The following is a 21184-nucleotide window of genomic DNA, read 5'->3' on the forward strand; positions in this document are numbered from 1 at the left end:
TAACCAGGGAACAAAATTAATCAGCTGATCAATTCAAATTAATTGATAATCCAATTGATCTCTTCAAATTAATCGAAAGAAGAACACTCCAATGGAAAAATGAACAAGTAACACAAAAAGGCGATCCACAAAAGGATAAGCATGAAATTGCCATAAACACATGAAAGTACTGCTGAAGTTCTGTAGAACGTCAATGAAATAAAACACACTGGCCCATTACATTTACAATGTTTGGATTTGTTTTGTTTTAAGGTGGCAGTATTAGTGAGGATGCATGGGGAAAAGCCCTCCCATTTTCTGCTGGTGTGTGGTGGTACAACTTCTCTGTAGAGCAACTGGAAATATGCATCACACATCTTTACAAAGTGCCTGCCCTTTGCTTATCAATTTCACTTTAAGGGATTTATCCTGAGGAAATAGATAAGGATGTACCATAAGATTAAGTACAAGCAGTATGTCTTGTATGACCTCATTTTTGTTAAAAAAAAAAATCATACACACATCTTTAAGAAAAAGTCTAGGAGAAGGTAAACCAAAACATAAAGTGTGGTTATCACTTGATTACGGAATTAGGACTGATTTTATATTTTCTGCTTTTTTCTTCAATGAATATGCACTAATACTGTAATTTTTTAGGATGTGTATATATATAGATAGATATAGATAGATAGATATATGATTAAAGCCAAAGAAACCAGACTTTTTTGTCTTGAGCAGTGGTCTCCAAAGTAGGTTACATGCATGCCAGGATGTGCAAAAGATGATCCATGGAGATATGGGGAGAAAATATTAAAGCTTCTATTTATATTTATTTTTCATCAAAAAACTAGGAAGATGTTAAGTGTTAGTAACATTCTTTTTTTATAAATTTATTTATTCATTTATTTATTTTTGGCTGTGTTGGGTCTTCGTTTCTGTGCGAGGGCTTTCTCTCGTTGTGGCAGGCGGGGGCCACTTTTCATCACGGTGCGCGGGCCTCTCACTGTCGTGGCCTCTCTTGCTGCGGAGCACAGGCTCCAGACGCGCAGAGCTCAGTATTTGTGCCTCACGGGCCCAGCTGCTCCGTGACACGTGGGATCTTCCCAGACCAGGGCTTGAACCCGTGTCCCTTGCATTGGCAGGCAGACTCTCAACCACTGCGCCACCAGGGAAGCCCAGTGTTAGTAACATTTAACAAACAAGCTAACACTGGGCCCTTAAGGGGTCCTCAGGTGATCCAGGCACAGTCAAGTGGCCTGAGAGTTCCTGATTGCAGATGGGCTCCTGGGACAGAGATCTTCACTCTCTCCTTCACTTGCTTCCCTTGTCTCATGCCCTATGTACTCCATGTGTGCACAGTTACATTGGCGTATGAATCTGGGATTCAGATTTAACTAAACTAGCCTTCGGGAAATAGACAAGTAGCTTTAAAAGATTCCTGCCAAGAGATGGCAGGTTGCACATGACAATAATAATAATAATGCAAGCACAGCAAGCAGCAAGAGGAAGCTGGCCGTGACACTTCCGCCCCTCCTGAGAGCGAGTCTGCAGCTACGTTATTTGATAAAAGTTATGACAGTCTAATCATATCTGACAAAGAGTCAGCAGGAAAGAGCCAGAAAGTGTCCAAGTAGAGGTGATATTTTAACAACAACAAGGTTAAGTAAGACAAACTGCATCTGAGCTCAGAAGAGGTTATATTGCTGAGTTAAAAAGCAAAGTGCAGAACGTGGAGTAATAATCAACCGCTTGTAAAACAGAGGGAAATAATAGGCTTGTATGTGCATTTATATTTTTAGTTTTTTAAATAACCTCCATACTGTTCTCCATAGTGGCTGTATCAATTTACATTCACACCAACAGTGCAAGAGGCTTCCCTGTTCTCCACACCCTCTCCAGCATTTGTTGTCTGTTGATTTTCTGATGATGCCCATTCTAACTGGTGTGAGGTGATACCTCATTGTAGTTTTGATTTGCATTTCTCTAATAATTAGTGATGTTGAGCAGCTTTTCATATGCCTTTTGGCCATCTGTATATCTTTTTTGGAGAAATGTCTATTTAGGTCTTCTGCCCATTTTTTGATTTGGTTGTTTGTTTTTTTAATATTGAGCGGCGTGAGGTGTTTATATATTTTGGAGATTAATCCTTTGTCCATTGATTCATTTGCAAATATTTTCTCCCATTCTGTGGGTTGTCTTTTTGTCTTGTTTATGGTTTCCTTTGCTGTGCAAAAGCTTTTAAGTTACATTAATTCCCATTTGTTTATTTTTGGTTTTATTTCCATTACTCTAGGAGGTGGGTCAAAAAAAGATCTTAATGTGATTTATGTCAAAGAGTGTTCTCCCTATGTTTTCCTCTAAGAGTTTTACAGTGTCCGGTCTTACAATTAGGTCTTGAATCCATTTTGAGTTTATTTCTGTGTATGGTGTTAGGGAGTGTTCTCATTTCATTCTTTTACGTGTAGCTGTCCAGCTTTCCCAGCACCACTTACTGAAGACACTGTCTTTTCTCCATTGTATATCCTTGCCTCCTTTGTCATAGATTAGTTGACCATAGATGCATGGGTTTATCTCTGGGCTTTCTATCCTATTCCATTGACCTATATTTCTGTTTTTATGCCAGTACCATACTGTCTTGATTACTGTAGATTTGTAGTATAGTCTGAAGTCAGGGAGTCTCATTCCTCCAGCTCCGTTTTTTCCCCTCAAGATTGCTTTGGCTATTCGGGGTCTTTTGTGTCTCCATACATATTTTAAGATTTTTTGTACTAGTTCTGTAAAAAATGCCATTGGTAATTTAATTGAACCTGTAGATTGCTTTGGGTAGTATACACATTTTCACAATATTGATTCTTCCAATCCAAGAACATGGTATATCTCTCCATCTGTTTGTGTCATCTTTGATTTCTTTCATCAGTGTCTTATAGTTTTCTAGTACAGGTCTTTTCCCTCCTTAGGTAGGTTTATTCCTAGATATTTTATTCTTTTTGTTACAGTGGTGAATGGGAGTGTTTCCTTAATTTCTCTTTCTGATCTTTCGTTGTTAGTGTATAGGAATGCAAGAGATTTCTGTGCATTAATTTTGTATCCTGCAACTTTACCAGGTTCATTGATTAACTCTAGTAGTTTTCTGGTGGCATCTTTAGGATTCTCTATGTATGGTATCCTGTCATCTGCAAACAGTAACAGTTTTACTTCTTCTTTTCCAATTTGTATTTCTTTTATTTCTTTTTCTTCTCTGATTGCCATGGCTAGGACTTCCAAAACTATGTTGAATAATAGTGGCGAGAGTGGACATCCTTGTCTTGTTTCTGATCTTAGAGGAAATGCTTTCAGTTTTTCATCATTGAGAATGATGTTTGCTGTGGGTTTGTCGTATATGGCCTTTATTATGTTGATATAGGTTCCCTCTATGCCCACTTTCTGGAGAGTTTTTATCATAAATCGGTGTTGAATTTTGTCAAAAGCTTTTTCTGCATCTATTGAGATGATCATATTGTTCTTCTTCAATTTGTGAGTATGGTGTATCACATTGATTGATTTGTATGTACTGAAGAATACTTGCATCCCACTTGATCATGGTGTATGATCCTTTCAACGTGTTGTTGGATTCTGTTTGCTAGTATTTTGTTGAGGATTTTTGCATCTATATTCATCCAGTGATATTGGTGTGTAGTTTTCTTTTTTTGTAGTATCTTTGTCTGGTTTTGGTATCGAGATGATGGTGCCCTCGTAGAATGTGTTTGGGAGTGTTCCTTCCTCTGCAATTTTTTGGAAGAGTTTGAGAAGGATGGGTGTTAGCTCTTCTCTAAATGTTTGATAGAATTCACCTGTGAAGCCATCTGGTCCTGGACTTTTGTTTGTTGGAAGATTTTTAATCACAGTTTCAATTTCATTACTTGTGATTGGTCTGTTCATATTTTCTATTTCATCCTGGTTTGGTCTCGGAAGGTTATACCTTTCTAAGAATTTGTCCATTTCAGATAAAATGGTTATCCATTTTATCAGCATAGAGTTGCTTGTAGTAGTCTCTTAGGATGCTTTGTATTTCTGCATTGTCTGTGGTAACTTCTCCTTTTTCATTTCTAATTTTATTGATTTGAGTCCTCTCCTGCTTTTTCTTGATGAGTGTGGCTAAAGGTTTATCAATTTTGTTTATCTTCTCAAAGAACCAGCTTTTAGTTTTATTGATCTTTGCTATTGTTTTCTTTGTTTCTATTTCATTTATTTCTGCTCTGATCTTTATGATTTCTTTCCTTCTGCTAACTTTGGGTTTTGTTTGTTCTTATTTCTCTAGTTCCTTTAGGTGTAAGGTTAGATTGTTTATTTGAGATTTTTCTTGTTTCTTGAGATAGGATTGTATAGCTATAAACTTCCATCTTAGAACTGTTTTTTGCTGCATCCCATAGGTTTTGGATCGTCGTGTTTTCATTTTCATTTGTCTCTAGGTATCTTTCGATTTCCTCTTTGATTTCTTCAGTGATCTGTTGGTTATTAATGTATTTTTTAGCCTCCATGTGTTTGTGTTTTTTACGTTTCTTTCCCTGTAATTTATATCTAACCTCATAGCGTTGTGGTTGGAAAAGATGCTTGATTTCAATTTTCTTAAGTTTACTGAGGCTTGATTTGTGACCCAAGATGAGATCTATCCTGGAGAATGTTCCATGTGCACTTGAGAAGAAAGTGTAATCTGCTGTTTTGGATGGAATGTGCTATAAATATCAATTAAATGTGCTATAAATATCAATTAAATCTATCTGGTTTATTGTTCATTTAAAACTTGTGTTTCCTTATTAATTTTTCTGTCTGGATGATCTATCCATTCGTGTAAATGAGGTGTTAAAGTCCCCCACTATTATTGTGTTACTGTCGATCTCCTCTAAGCATTTCCCTTATGTATTGAGGTGCTCCTATGTTGGGTGTGTATATATTTATAATTATTATATCTTCTTCTTGGATTGATCCCTTGATCATTATGTAGTGTCCTTCTTTGTCTCTTGTAACATTCTTTATTTTAAAGTCTATTTTTCTGATACGAGTATTGCTACTCCAGCTTTCTTTTGATTTCCATTTGCATTGAATATCTTTTTGCATCCCCTCACTTTCAGTCTGTATGTGTCCCTAGGTCTGAAGTCGGTCTCTTGTAGACAGCATATATATGAGTCTTGTTTTTGTATCCATTTGGCGAGTTGTGTCTTTTGGTTGGAGCATTTAATCCATTCACATTTAAGGTAATTATCGATATGTATGTTCCTGTGACCATTTTCTTAATTGTTTTGGGTTTGTTTTTGTAGGTCATTTTCTTATCTTGTGTTTCCCACTTAGAGAACTTCCTTTAGCATTTGTTGTAGAGCTGGTTTGGTGGTGCTGTTTTCTCTTAGCTTTTGCTTGTCTGTAAAGCTTTTGATTTCTCTATCGAATCTGAATGAGATCCTTGCCAGGTAGAGTAATCTTGGTTGTAGGTTCTTCCCTTTCTTCACTTTAAATATATCATGCCACTCCCTTCTGGCTTGTAGAGTTTCTGCTGAGAATCAGCTGTTAACCTTATGGCAGTTCCCTCGTATGTTATTTGTCATTTTTCCCTTGCTGCTTTCAGTAATTTTTCTTTGTCTTTAATTTTTGTCAGTTTGATTACTATGTGACTGGGCATGTTTCTCCTTGGGTTTATCCTGCCTGGGACTCTCTGCGCTTCCTGGTCTTGGGTGGCTGTTTCCTTTCCCACGTTAAGGAAGTTTTCAACTATAATCTCTTCAAATATTTTCTCAGGTTCTTTCTTTCTCTCTTCTCCTTCTGGAACCCCTGTAATGCGGATGTTGGTGTGTTTAATGCCCCAGAGGTCTCTCATGCTGTCTTCATTTCTTTTCATTCTTTTTTCTTTTTCTGTTCCACAGCAGTGAATTCCACCATTCTGTCTTCCAGGTCACTTATCCATTCTTCTACCTCAGTTATCCTGCTATTGATTCCTTCGAGTGTATTTTTCATTTCAGTTATTGTATCGTTCATCTCTGTTTGTTTGTTCTTTAATTCTTCTAGTTGTTTGTTCTTTAATTCTTCTAAGTCTTTGTTAAACTTTTCTTGCATCTTCTCAATCTTTGCCTCAATTCTTTTTCTAAGATCCTGGATCATCTTCACTATCATTATTCTGAATCCTTTTTCTGGAAGGTTGCCTATCTCCACTTCATTTAATTGTTTTTCTGGAGTATTATCTTGTTCCTTCATCTGGTACATAGCCCTCTGCATTTTCATTTTGTCTATCTTTCTGTGAATGTGGTTTTCATTCTACAGGCTGCAGGATTGTAGTTCTTCTTGCTTCTGCTGTCTTCCCTCTGGTAGGTGAGGCTATCTAAGGGGCTTGTGCATGCTTCCTGATGGGAGGGACTGGTGGTGGGTAGAGCTTGGTGTTGCACTGGTGGGCAGAGCTCAGTAAAACTTTAATCTGCTTGTCTGCTGATGGGTGGGGCTGAGTTCCCTCCCTGTTGGTTGTTTGGCCTGAGGCACCTGAACACTGGAGGCCACGGGCTCTTTGGTGGGGCTATTGGCAGGACTCTGAGAGGGTTCAGGAGGGCTCACACCAAGGAATACTTTGCAGAACTTCTGCTGCCAGTGTCCTTGTCCCCATGGTGAGCCACAGCCAACCCTGTCTCTTCAGCAGACCCTCCAACACTAGCAGGTAGGTCTGGCTCAATCTCCTATGGGGTCACTGCTCCTGCCCCCTGGGTCCTGGTGTGCACACTACTTTGTCTCCCCCAGTCCTGTTAAGTCCTGCAATCAAATCCCGCTAGCCTTCAAAGTCTGATTCTCTGGGAATTCCTTCTCCCGTTGCCAGACCCCCAGGTTGGGAAGCCTGACGTGGGGCTCAGAACCTTCACTCCAGTGGGTGGAATTCTGTGTTTTAAGTGTTCTCCAGTTTGTGAGTCGCCCACCCAGCAGTCACGGGGTTTGATTTTATTGTGATTGCGCCCCTCTTACCATCTCATTGTGGCTTCTCCTTTGTCTTTGGATGTGGGGTATCCTTTTTGGTGAGTTCCAGTGTTTTCCTGTCGATGAGTGTTCAGCTGTTAGTTGTGATTCTGGTCTTTGCATAGACGTTGGAAGGCTATACCAGACTTTAACAATAGTGGTAACTAGGTTAGAAGAGCAAGAACTGAGGAGACTGACAGGGAAGAAAGGAGACATTGCAGTGTTTTACTCTTAATTTTTGAAGTTTGAACCATGTGAATGTGTTACTCCTCAAAAATGTAAAACAATATTTTTTTTCATGGTCAAGTGGGATTTATTCCCAAGATGCAAGGATGGTCCAACATATGCAAATAAATATATGTGATATACCACATTAGGAGAATGATAAAAACAATATTTTAATGACCTTTTTCTCAGGACCTTTTCCAAGTGTTTCTGAACTATTTTCTCCAAAAAAAGCCTCTACTCTTGAAGTCTGCCCTAACTGGTTTACAAGATCCAATTTAAAAGCTATAACAGCCAATTAGATTTGCCTCATTCTTAACATTTATTTATAATACCTCCTAAAATCTGTTCTTCAGAACATTTCTGAAAGTGGCAATGGAAAGAAAAGGAGGGGAAAAGGGAGGAAGGGAGGATAGAGAAGTTTCAATGGGTGCCTCTTGCCTCTAATCCCAGGGGACAGCAATTTTCTCCCCCTAAACTTATCCCACCCCCACCCCCCAGCCACAGAGGAACTTTTCCCTCTGGCCATTTAGCAAAGGTTTTACCACCTCCTTCTAGACAGCACACAGGTCACAGGATTAGAAATACCACCTATGACAATGTAGCTCATCCCATTCTCCTAGGAATGTCTGCTTGACTGATAGGCAAGCCTCCACATCCACTTTAACAGCATTTTTAATACTGTCCTGGAAAGTGACTTAACAAGAAAATACTTCAAGTTTAAAAGTCTTATGAAATCCGCAGGCAACTTCTGGTCTCTAGTCCAGCATGAGTAGCTTGAAAGCCTTGCCCTCACCTGCCAAAGCAGGATCTGACTTTGAGTCTACAAAGTGGCTCCTTACCTTTAAAGGATTCCCACGGGTCTCCAGGAGATTCTGAAGAGGGTCAACTGGACTAACAGAATTTGTGTCCAATGTTCTAAAAGTTACAAATCGCAACTCAAAAGATATCCTCAATTTCATCATCCTCTTTGTCCTTCTAATTCAATACAGTGACTCACTTTCTGTTTCAATGTGTATCTGAATTTCAGATATCTATTTTGCCATCTTTACTGTGGCTCACAGTGTTCTTTAAAAAATGTATTAAAAATTTTTTTCAAACAGAATGGCTTTAATGTCTGTTTCCTTGTGATACAAGACCCTACCTTCCCTGTGGATCCCAAAGCAGTTCCTAGAAGAAAGAAAACCCACCAGGTTGACTGTTAAGATCTGAGGGATGTGCTCAATGTCATTACTCACTAGGGAAATGCAGACCATAACCACAATGAGATACTACTTCACACCCACTAGGATGGTCATAATCAAATATACAGACAATAAAAAGGGTTGGTGAGGATGTGGAGAAATTGGAAAATTCATACGCTGCTGGTGGGAATGAAAAAGGGTGCAGCCACTGTGGAAAACAGTTGGCAGTTTCTCAAAAAGTTAAGTATAAAATTAGCCTAATTGACTCTTCAATTCCACTCCTAGGTATACATCCAAAAGAATTGAAGACAGATATTTAAACAAAACTTGTACATAAAAGTTCATAGCAGCACTATTCGCAATGGTCAAAAGGAAACAATCCAGATAGCCAACTGATGAATGGATAAAATGTGATATGGCCATACAATTGGAATACCATTCAGCCACAAAAAAAGCGCAAAGTACGGATACATGCCACAACGTGGATGAACCTTGAAAACTTTATGGTAAGTGAAAGAAGCAAGACACAAAAAAGCCACATATTAATGATTCCATTTGTATGAAAGAGAATAGAATAGGTAGATCCAGAGACAGAAAGATTGTTGGCTGCCAGGGACTGAGTGGATGAGTGAGTAGGGAGTGATTGCTTAATGGATATGGGGTTTCTCTTTGAGGTGGTGAAAAAGTTTTGGAACTATTTAGTGGTGATAGTTGCACAACATTGTGAGTATACTAAATGCCACTGAATTGTGTACTTTAAAATGGTTACTTTATATGACATGAATTTTACCTCGATTTAAAGAAAAACTGGAGGGTGGTGGTCTCCATCCTGTGGTTTGTGATCTCCTCATTTCTTCTCCATGCGGACCTTGGGTAAATGACAAAATGCAAAAATTTGAGTCTGTGGTTTTCTTTCCAAACCAGTTCTCACTGGTGCCCAGGAACCAGCCTGGTCATTACTCCACTGTATCTGAACTTCATCCTCTTCCTAGTTCTTCCTGTTCTAGTCCTTCATAGACACTCCTGATCCTTCTAATGGGTAATGATCATATATATTTTTTTAATTTATATTATTTATTTTTGGCCGCATTGGGTCTTCATTGCTGCGCACCAGCTTTCTCTACTTGCGGCGAGCGGGGGCTACTCTTCATTGCGGTGCACAGGCTTCTCATTGCGGTGGCTTCTCTTGTTGCGGAGCTCAGGCTCTAGGGAGGGTGGGCTTCAGTAGTTGTGGCACACAGGCTCAGTAGTTGTGGCTCGCAGACTCTAGAGCACAGGCTCAGTAGCTGTGGTGCACGGGCTTAGTTGTTCCATGACATGTGGGATCTTTCCGGACTAGGGCTCAAACCAGTGTCCCCTGCATTGGCAGGCGGATTCTTAACCACTACACCACCAGGGAAGTCCCTGGGTAATGATCATTTAAACTGAGCCCCTCCTATATCCAAAGTCACTGAGCTAAGCACTTAGCATCCATTAGCTCATTTAATCCTCCCAGCAGTTCCATAAGGTGGGATTGTCATTGTCCCCACTTTACACTTGATGAAACAGAGAAGGACTTTTCCCAGGCACCTGGTCAGTGGAAAAAGGGTCTGAAAACCTGGATTGCAGTGATACCAAAGCCATGGTATAAATCTATCCTCTGAGATGTTAATGGTATTCCCTGAAAAATAAAGTGGGAATTCGTATTAGTAGAATAAAGAATCTGATAAAAATCCCACAGAAAAAGAACTTTTGAATTTCTTTTCTCCAATGTCCTCCAAAACTAGTTGACCACAGAACTCTCTCCCTCTCCCCCTTCTGCTCCCCATCCCCCTCTTTTCCTTCCTTCTTCCTTCCTTCCTTCCTTCCTTCCCTCCCTCCCTCCCTTCCCTCTCTCTCTCTCTCTCTCTCTCTCTCTCTCTCTCTCTCTCTCTCTCTCTCTCTCTCAGAACTTCTCTTAACCTATCAGGGACACTAGTATCTCTAGGACCACAGAATGGAAAATGCTGCATCCAAGGGGTGAACTCTCAAGACACATAGGCCTCTCAGCTGAGTGATGTTAAAGAAAACACGATTCATGACACTTGTTAAAACAGCAAGGCAGACTTTATTCAAGACATTGAGATAAGTATAGGGACTACTGCAGTGGGGTTTTGCAGTAGGGGAGAGAGATTGTGCTCAACTGAATACAACAAGAAAGAGTGAGAATTTAAGGAGCCCAGTGGGGGTCAGTGGATGGGAAATTAGTAAGGGGAAACATCAGGGGTATGAGGGAGATTCTGACTAAACCGACCTAATAGGATTCTTGCTGAAGGCAGAGCAAGGTGATCAGCCACCCCCTGGGGCATACGGTGGAGGATAAGAAACCAAATCAGATATTGGCGCGGGGAGCTTCTGGCTAAACCAACTTAGCAGGATTCCTGCTACATTTAGATGGTGCAAGGACAGACAAAAGCCCAAAAGTCAAAGCCTATTTGGGAAGAAGGCTCAGAGGAGCCTGCCTAAAGTTTGGTCAAGGAGAGACTCTGTCAGCAAACCATCAGCTGAACCCCTGTGCCAGGCTCTGAAAAAACATAAGGGGAAAATACAGAAAAACCACAGAAGAGGAGGCAAAGGAGCAGCAGGACAAATCAGGGGGCTGTTGTACCAGGACCGCTGGTAGGGACCCCAGCCCTGAATGCACATCAAAATCCACTGCAGAACTTGAAAACAGAGGGGGAATTTCCTGGTTGTCCAGTGGTCAGGACTCTGCGCTCTCACTGCTGAGGGCCCGGGTTCAGTCCCTGGTCGGGGAACTAAATTCCCACAAGCCTTGTGGTGCGGCCAAAAAAAAAAAGAAAGAAAAACAGAAACAACCTCCCTTAGAGGAGGCTCTGAGTGGAGAGAGAACTCAGGCACCTGTACTCTTATTAGTCTCCCCAGGGGACTTTAGTGTGTGGCACGGGTGACAACCACCCGGGTGGGCTAATCACGTCACACCAGGTGTCCCTCACACACACGCAGCCACCAGTTAAGGTCAGAGAAGACATGTTCTAAGGGCTTCACGTTTCTCGAAGAAAAGCTATCTTTGGCAGCTCTGACCTCAAGAAGCTGTGATTCTGATGAGGCCAGGATAAGGGAAGGAGGGAGGAAGCCACATCTTTTCCATCTTCACTGGAGCCGGGGCCATTTAGGAGAAATGGCTTCCTCTTCCCCGGAATCCCCGCACTTGCCATCAGAAGCTAGAAACAGGATGAATGATTACAGTTTCTTACAGTAAATCCATTTCATAGGATGGCCCTCATTTACTTTACTTTTTTTTTTTTAAACCTCATTTACTTTACTCATTTACTAAATAAGTGGATTTGTTTGGGGATGGATTTATTTCCATCAATCCTGTCAGCTTTCCATATCATAAACATGTATTTTCTTTTACAAAGCGTTTGTTGTATTCTGTTCTCTTGGATGTGGCTTTAGAAGTTTGCACCCTGAAGACTTAAGATACTCTATTTTTATTTTGTTGTTCTCCTTTAGGCTTTCTGGGTGCCCATGCCCTTGCCTTTATATTAGTGGTTTTCAGAGTGTGGTCCCAGGACCACCAGCACCACCACCAGCAGCAGCAGGAGCTTGTTAGAAATGCAAATTCTTGGGCCCCTACAGACCTACTGAATCAGAAATCTGGGGTTGGGCAGCAGTCTGTATTTTAATAGGCCTTCATGTCATTCAGATGCACAAATAAGACTGCTTTAAATTATTTTGCTTAATACCCTAAAAGCCTACACTTTGGAGGAAAGAAAAAGAATGTTTCTTCTTCCTGGGTTCGGGTATGAGGCAGAGTATCAGAGCTCCCCCTGCTGGTCTCCCAACTCTATTGAATTGAGATTTCTGTTTATGTTTTACAAAAGCAAGAAGGGGGTTCAAAGCAGCAGGTATAAAAGCCTTTGCCTCACCTCAGCCAGATGCATCCCCCAGTGGTATAACTGTGAACAAAGGAGAGCTTCTGAGGGCTTCAGGGAAAAGAATGGTGCTCAGGTAATTCCTACTTGCAGGAGAGAAAAATTTTCCTATACGACTCCCCTCTTGGCCCCAGAGGCTTCAAAAACAAACCCTGCTAACAGAGGTCACTTTTGTCAGTCCACACACCTATGACCTAAGTCGCCAGACTGTCCCTCTGAGCAGAATGACCTTTCCCTCCGGTGGGCCCACAGACCAGGCAACCTGAGCCCTGCCCCATCCTGCCCCACAGCCGCCAGGGCTTACAGCTCAGGCCTCCTCTGACCCCCGTAGCGAGGGAAGCTGAAAAGATCACGGAGCAGTCCCCGGAGAGGCAGTGAAAGCTGAGGGGAACCTGCTTTTTGAAGACCAACACACGACCATCTTGGATGGATTTTGTTCCCTTTTTGGGGTGGCAATTATGGAATACTCGCCGAGTATGTAATTCTTAACTGATGCAAATTCAGCCCTTCCTGCTTTGTTTCATGAGACAGAAAACACAGTTGTAGGGAGTGTGGAAACATTTGCCTCCCATGCTTGAATAGATGCCAAGACAGCACCCCAGCAGAGATGAGCAACCATGGGGGGAAGCTTTTCAGTTTCGGTCTCAGGCTTTTCTTACTGGGTAGAGTTCCTCTGCATCCACTTTGCTATTTGCATTGTCTGTCCCCTCTCTCCCTCACTCCTTAATGCCTTCTAGCCAGGACTGGAAAGCAAAAGCTAGGTGCCTGTTCAAAGATGTCTTTGAAAGGGAAAGTTGAATGGATCTGGTGGCTGGTCCTGGGTGGTCTACAGAGTGAAATATCATGGCGGCCGACTCAGTTGGGAGATGAGGCTGCAAGGTGATTACCACGGCAGCAGGAGGAGTCTGGGTGGGACACTGGCAGAGGGCTCCTGGGTGCGGCGGTGTTTTAGATCTTGACCCAGATGGGGTTACACAGGCATCCTTTTACTTAACAAAAAGTCATTAAGTCATGAACAAAAGGTCATAAATATACTTCTGTTTCATGCAGTGGGGATGTTCGTTGCATTTTATAATTTCTTCGAAACATGGCCTTTTAAAAAGGCATCCTAAAGCATTTCCAGTTTAATCACAATATTGTGGCCAAGTTCTCCTGACAGGGGCGTAAGTCAGGAAATGTCTGTGAAAGGGAAATATCACTCTCTGGCCCCCCAAAGAGAGAGGAATTTGATTTTGTTCTGTGGGAGGAGGCAGACAGGGGAGATATGCCCTTCCAGGGTGTGTGGGCCCCGGGCGTCCATGCCCGAGGGCTGCAGGGCTGCAGAGTGTCCGAGCTGGTGGGTGTCGGCACCGGGTGAGAGGACCAGCGAAGCAGAGCGGCCATTCTGACAGCTGCTGAATGACAGAGCCTCCAGGGGCCTCTGCAGGAGCCCACCTCCCCGATCTCTGCTTCCATCATGGCAGATTACGTGAGGTAAAATGCGTTCTTTATAAAGCCACTCCCAACTTCTCATTAGCTTGCTTTTTTCTTAACAAGAAAACAAATCAGGAGAAACCACAAGAGATCCCCAGGCTGGATCTGAGCTCTCTCTCCAGTGTGGCCAAATGTGACTGAACCCAGAACAAATAGAGATGTTTACTGACAGCCTAATAAACAAATGGGCCCCTTTGGATGTAACCTTGATGAATGGAGCATCCAGGTGTTTTCAATAATGGCAATAAGCACTACGACTCAAAGTATTTCTGATTCAAGTATAATGCATTATTAGGCCATTAGAGGCTGAGCACGGAGGACCATTTGGACACGGCCCCATCAATAATGCTGCTTCCCAGCCTGCATTTAGGCCCAGGGAATTAGTCATCCTGATATTCTATTTAATAAAAACCTCAAGAAGAAGCATCAAAAATCACATTACATTTTAACAGGGTTACAGCAGCCCCGGAGAACCACAAGTTTAATTTTCATAAGAGCATTCATTCCTCAATTATGTCAGACATGAAAATGTAAATGGCAAATTTAATGCTCACAATATCCCTCAAAGCACATTGGCAGGTAAAGGCACATTATGTTGAGTGGATGCTGGCTGCATATTAAGCAGCCCCCAGAGTGAGATGTGGGAGGCGGAGGGCAGAGAGGAGGAGGGATTCAAGCTACTTAGCTGGGCTGCCCCTGGAAGAGCTGTAGCCTCAAAGCAGGGGGTGGAGGAGGGAGAACAAGAACTACAAACGAAGATGAATCTTGTAAGTCTTAGGGATGTGGGTTCCCTGGCACCCCCTCATGGCATTTCCCATAGGTGCCAAAAGCCCAGATTTTTTGTTCAATGACAGCAGTCAAAAGGTGCTAATGAAGGCATTCCAGGGCTAAAAGTGAGCAGAACTCTCAAGGGATTGCCAGGAATTATATGGAATGTGAGATGGGAATTTGTATTTTAAACAAAATTCCAGGTTAGGGACTCCCCCTCCCTAAGATGTCTGTTCAAGAGTGTGGTAGAAAGAGGAGAATATTATTTATATTTTTAACAGAAGCCACTGACATCAACCACCAAAGAATTTCACTGCCGTTTTCCATAAAGAAAATTGTCTCTGAAAGATGTTCATGATATTTTGATGAGTTTTTTAAAAAAAAGTAATCAATGGCCAAAAAAATCTGATTTTAATTATGTACAGGTACAGGCATACCTCGGAGATATAGCAGATTCAGTTACAGACCACCACAATAAAGTGAATACTGCAATAAAGCTAGTCAACCAGATTTGTGTGTGTGTGCATATAAAAGTTATGTTTACAATATCCTGTAGTCCGTTAAGTGTGCAATAGCATTATGTCTAAAAAAGCAATATATATACCTTAATTTTAAAAAAATATTTTATTTCTATCATCTGACAACATGAAGTTGCCACAAACCTTCAATTTGTAAAACATGCAATACCTTTGAAGCACAATAAAGCAACCCTCAATAAAACGAAGGATGCCTGTACATGCATAAGAACTCATCTGAAATATTATACACCAAACTACTAAGGGTATCTAGGGAGCATGCATTTACCTTTGTAAGCAAAAATAATAATCATAAAGATTTTTTAAAGGTAGAAACCCCATTAGAGAATGTCCATTCATAGATAGAGCCATCTCTCCAATGACAAGCAGTTGTACCATTCCTTCTAAGTTGCTCTGTATTTATAATTAAATCAGAATCATAAAACGTGAGAGCAGAGAGAAGGCTCAGATGCAATCTACTCTCATCCCTCCCTTCACTCTGGAGGAAGCTAAGGCCCAGAGAGGTTCATTCATTTAATAAAGATTTGCCAAGAGTCTGAAGTGTGCCAGGCAGGACTCGAGGCTCTGGGCTTCCGTCCAGGGCTTCATCCAAGCCTCAGACTGAAAACTTTGGAGCAGATACATCACTGATAACTGGATTCCATGTAATCCGACATGTGACAACAAATTTTACCATGTTTTTATTTTGTTGGAAATTCACCTTTCCAAAGATCTACTCAGATGTTTTTATTTCAAATAACGTAATGAGTCACTGGTATAAATATTCTTTGCTCTTTTCATATGAGAAAAGCTTTATAAAGGTTAAAAAAAAGGAAAATTTTCAAACTGTATTATTTTATATGTGAAAGATCCTATAGGGAAAACATAAGAAGGCACACATTAAGTTGATGTCAACAAACTTTTATTGTGCATATATCTCTTATAAGACACTGTGATGGTTGTTAAAGATACAGCATCTCACAGTTTGGGAAGTAGCTAAGCACATAAACAAAGAGGACAGTACAGTGTCATACGGCTCTGAATAAAAGTGCATACCAGATGTGGCATGGTGCTGAGGGGCGAATGGTTGACTCTGGGAGAGGGTTCAGGGAAGGATTCACTGGGGTGACATCCAAGTTGAGTTTTTAATAATGAGCACACATTTGCCCAATGGATATAAGAAGTAAAGGGCATTTCCAGCAAAAGGAGCAGCACGTGCAAAGGTTGTTATGTATTAAATCACATGATGTATGAGATGTGCTAGTGTAGAGGGTGAGGGACCCCATGGGAGGGGAGTGAGAGGGGTGGGGAGGCAGGAGCCAAAGCACAGTGAGCTGTGTATACCGTGAAAAGGAGTTAGATTATATTGCAACAGCTGTGTGGAAAGAAAAGTGTCATGGTCAGGTTTTCATTTTATAGAGACCATTCTGGTGACTAAGGAATGGGAATGGAAGGCATCAGGTGGAGGCAAGAAGACTAGAAAGCTAATGAAAACAATGGCCCAGGTAAGAAGAGATGAGGCTAGGGCTGCAAATGGAAGGTGAGGTGGGAAGGGACACATGAAAGAGACATTTAGGAGGTAAAATCTTTAGGACATATTGGATGTGGGATGAGAAAGAGCAAGAATCAAGGAGGAATGCAGGGGTGGGAGGTCTGGCTTTGGAATCTGGGGAAGTGGTGACATCTCCTAGTAACTAGGAAATTCAAGAGAGGAGCTTGCCGGCTGGGGTAGGGAATTGACTTAGCTTTAGACAGGATGAGTTTGAGGATCCTTTAGGACATTCAAGGAAATATTTGGATGGACATAGAATATGGAGCTCCAGAGAAAGTTCCACCTGGAGACACAGACTTCTAAGCTTCATCACATGACAGTGGTTTAAACGCTGACAGTGAATGAGCTTTTTGGCCCAGGGAGAAAATGAATGAAAAGAAAAAGTGGTTGCCATAGCTACTAAGGAACAAAAATATTAAGACCCAGAAAGAACAAGAAAAACCAATGAGGATGACAACAGTCAGAGAAGTAGTAAAACAACCAAGACAGTGACCAGATTACAGACACACAGAGCAGTTTCACGGGGAGATCTGAGTCATGCTTCTTTAGCCAGGGGAAAGGACCACACAATGTGGGGCGTGAGTAATGGGAGAGGTGTCAAATTTCACAGTGGTGAATGAGCTGCATGCATGGAAGGCCACACAGATGACAAGAAGCCAGCATCAAAAATGGGGGTGATGTTAGCATTATTAAGCAGGCATGGCACTTTGGGGTTCTTCGAGTCACTTAAAGTAAGACCAAGAGTCACAAAATCATAGGAAACTCACCAAATCATAGGAAATTTTATTGATGCCTTATTTCTGGCTGGAGCCCAGGGTAACTGAGGCAAGGTAGGTAAAGCCCAAGCTCCCAGACATTCTGAACAGGCTTTTAAAATTTTTTTAATTGGGGGAAATTCCCTGGCGGTCCAGTGGTTAGGACTCAGCGCTTTCACTGTGGCGCCCCGGGTTCACTCCCTGGTCAGGGAACTAAGATCCCACAAGCTGTGCAGCGTGGCCAAAAAAATAAAATTAAAAATAAAAAAAATTTTAATTAAAAAAAGAGGAAACTCTTTTTTCATCACATATTATCCCATATCCCATATCATGATCCACTCCCATTTTCAGTTCCTTCCCTACACTTAACAACCCACATCCTATGACAGGGGTAGGGAGAGCATTATCAAGAGAAATGGGAGACATTTGCCAGCCACAGTGACCTTCACCTTACCTTGGCCATGTCTGTCTTCTCCCTGTCAGCTGTGAGCATCTGTCACGTACCGACTGTCTTGACTCTTGGGCCCCTTCTCTATGTCCAGCATCAAGAGAACAGAGGAGGTTTGAAATCACGTTGGTCCTACAGGTCAGTTGGGGAGAGAATAAAATATGAATATTCTAAGACAAAGTTACACATTGTCTCCGCGTGGTGGACCAGGAGACAAGATGACACAGGCAGGACGAGGCAAGGACCTTGCTTAAGCCAGTAGAACAACGGGGAGACATTTTAACTAGAGATTTGACTCTGGGTTCTTGTCACATAATCAAGGTCTGTAAGCACTTCCCCCTTCTTCCTGGAGCCATCACTAATGATCCCATGTACGACTGCTGAAGAGCATGGTAAGAGAAGAGAGGGGTTAAGAATGAGGAGATGATGCATTATAACATAGCCAAGTACAAGGATGGCAAACCCGGGTATTGGGCTGGGAGAGTAGCCTGCCCTCTGGCTTCATGTTTCCATGTGAAGGACATGACTCTCTTGGCCACTCCCTCAGCCCTCCTCTGCCCCCCACCACCACCCCAAGAAGAGGAGTGAACTATTGGCTTGTTTAATTGGGAGCAAACACTTGTCTGAGACTGCATCTGTTGTCCAAGAGCCCTGTAGAAGTCTCCACCAGCAGAAGACACTGCTGCTCTTCTGGGTTTCCTGTAGAAATAGGTGGAGAAACAGCGCTGAGTGACAATTGCTGTGAGGCAGCTAGATGGACTCCACTTGGCACGAAATAAGTTAACAATGTGGGTCTTGACATGCACCAAGAATTAACTTCCATTGACAAATATCCTGATGTGCCTGGGACTTGGTTTTGCCCAGAAGAGACTGACAAAAACAAAGGTACACACGTTAAGTGTGGAATACTGAGGGAGCAGGGGGAATATTCAGAAGGTATTCAGGCCTTTCTATGTGCTGGGCCCTGAGGTTTATATACATTAAGACCATCTCATCTTCACAATAATTCCATCTGACAGTTAGGGAAACAGTGTCAGAGGGATTAGGCAATTTGCCTTGATGGCACAGATGAAAAGCGGCAGAGCTGGCATTTGAACACCTCAGGTCTGTCGAATTCCAAAGCTCAACCACTCAACCCGTCGACTGCATTGCCACATGGCAAGTAATTTGCTGCATTTTCTATTTGTTTATAATTTCAGCCCTATGTCAGAGCAGAGAGCCCATTGTCTAGGAATAGCAGAAATGTTTGACTTTTTGCTTGGGGTTCAGAAAATTTGTAGGATCTGGTAGGAGACTTTTATCTACTGCTCTATCTAGGGAAGAATTTCCTGAGATCAAAGCTGTTGCTGCTTAGGGAGGTGGCAGGGGCGCGGGCTTTGAGAAAGACGGGCCTGAGTTAGAATCCTAGCCCTGCCTCTTATTCACTGAGTGACATTAAACAAGATGCTGTACCTCAGAGCCTCAGTTTCCTCATCTAGAAAATGGGGCTGATGACAGTTGCTTCATAGATAGCATTGAAAGAGATAAAATGTATAGAATACCTACATGCTGTAGTATATATCTACATGCTATAGTATATCTATAAGCTATAGCATACCTACATGCTATATACTATAGTCTGCCTTTATAAATGTTGGTTCTCTTCCTTGCTTCAATTTAAGAAAATTACAGGAAGCGATCACAGTGATAGAGACTGCATCCCAAAAACAGAAGTTAAGAGATGATACTAACAATTCAAAACTGTTCAAAGGAACTAGAGCCAGGCTTCTTTTCATGGGGGCTCACATCCCAATGAGAATCAGTTCCTCATCAACTACTCAGGAAAATCTACAGACCCCAACCCTCACTGGAGGCAACAAGCATGGTAGACAGTCTTCTGAGATGGGCCCCAGTGATCCCCATCTCCAGGTATTCATACCCTTGTGTAATCCTCTCCCCTCAAGTATGGGCTGGACTTGGTACTCACTTCTAATGAACAGCAAACAGCAAGAGCAATAGGATGTCATTTCTGAGGTTAGGTTAAAAAACTGCGACTTCCATCTCTTGCCTTTCATTTTCCCTTTCCTTCAATGTCTATTCCTTCGTCTCTTTGGCAAATATATCTTGGCCATGTCAGGCACAAACCACCACCATCTCTCCAGTTTTGCCTCTCCTGGCCCTAGCAAAGCTCGTGGATAGGGCAGGCAAAGACAGCATTTGCCTTAGAGGGTGGGGTGTAGGGGAGACAGTGAACACTCAGGATGAATATTTGACCCTGTACCCGGCGATGGGCTTGGGCTGCTCCCCAAACAAGCACAAACTCCATGGCTTGTGGGCTTCTGCTTAAAAGAGCATCAGATCCTTAGAGAAGTAACAGCTGCCAGTGGACGATCTGGGAGCGTCAAGCACCATGTCTGGAGCGATTAGACCCTCTGGAGTGAAATTTTCCACTGAAAACATTTTACAGTTTCTCTTTCCATTTGTAGTTACATTTGGAAAGGGTGGACTTATAGATACTTTTGAGCTAGAGTTGTTTTACATACCCATGAATTAAGTAAGGGTTTTATCCTACAGCCAAATTATTAAAAATGTCTCAGGCAGGAAGAATGCCAAGTTCTACCAAGACAGAATTTCTCAAGGTCTTGCAAGCCAGTGTCTGGTCGGAAATTTGCTACAGGCACATTTGGGGCATTCAGATAGCTCTGAGTATACCCTGACAGGCTGTGAGAGTCATTATCTCCCCGAAGAAGATGCCGTTTCAAGGGCAGGAAATTAAATCGCTCATTTTAGCCAAGAAGACTGCTGTAAATTAGCTAACTCCATTACTTTCACTGCAGTGCTTATCTTGCCCTAAAGGACAGCCTTGGGGCAGCAAAGAAGCTCTTAACTGCTGAGAATGGGAGGGGCTTCTGCTGCATTAAGGCACATCCTGAGGAGTGTCTGCAGAGAGGACACTGCCATTAGGTACCCTAAATGCCACCACTCTGGGTTCAAACAAGGATTCTCTCGGTAATTTTTAACAAGTCGGTGAGCTTTGTGAGGACGAGAATGGTATCCTTTATCTCTGAACATATTCTAAGGTGCTCTGTTTTCAGCTAAGCCAAAATTTTCTAACCTCTGCGAGGGGGGTGATAATACCTACACACTAGAAACTGCAGAGAACATTGTAAGTTATGCACCTAGAGCCCCTAACATGGTTCCTGGCATAGAGTAGCCACTCAATACCCATAGACTTAAATTGATGAATGAGGAAGAGAATATTGCATAAGCGATCATGGACATAAAATTAACCATAAAAACACATCTTTATTGTTGTGTGTGCTGTCACACACCATTTTCAGTGGACAGAGAGCATCAAAATATGTAGCACAAAAGAACAGTATTTTTACAATCTGGTCTACCAATATGAAATTTTTTAAGATTTTTTTTTTG

Source organism: Neophocaena asiaeorientalis, unplaced genomic scaffold (assembly GCF_003031525.2).
Source record: "Neophocaena asiaeorientalis asiaeorientalis breed wild unplaced genomic scaffold, Neophocaena_asiaeorientalis_V1.1 scaffold164, whole genome shotgun sequence".
Classification (NCBI taxonomy): Eukaryota; Metazoa; Chordata; class Mammalia; order Artiodactyla; family Phocoenidae; genus Neophocaena; species Neophocaena asiaeorientalis.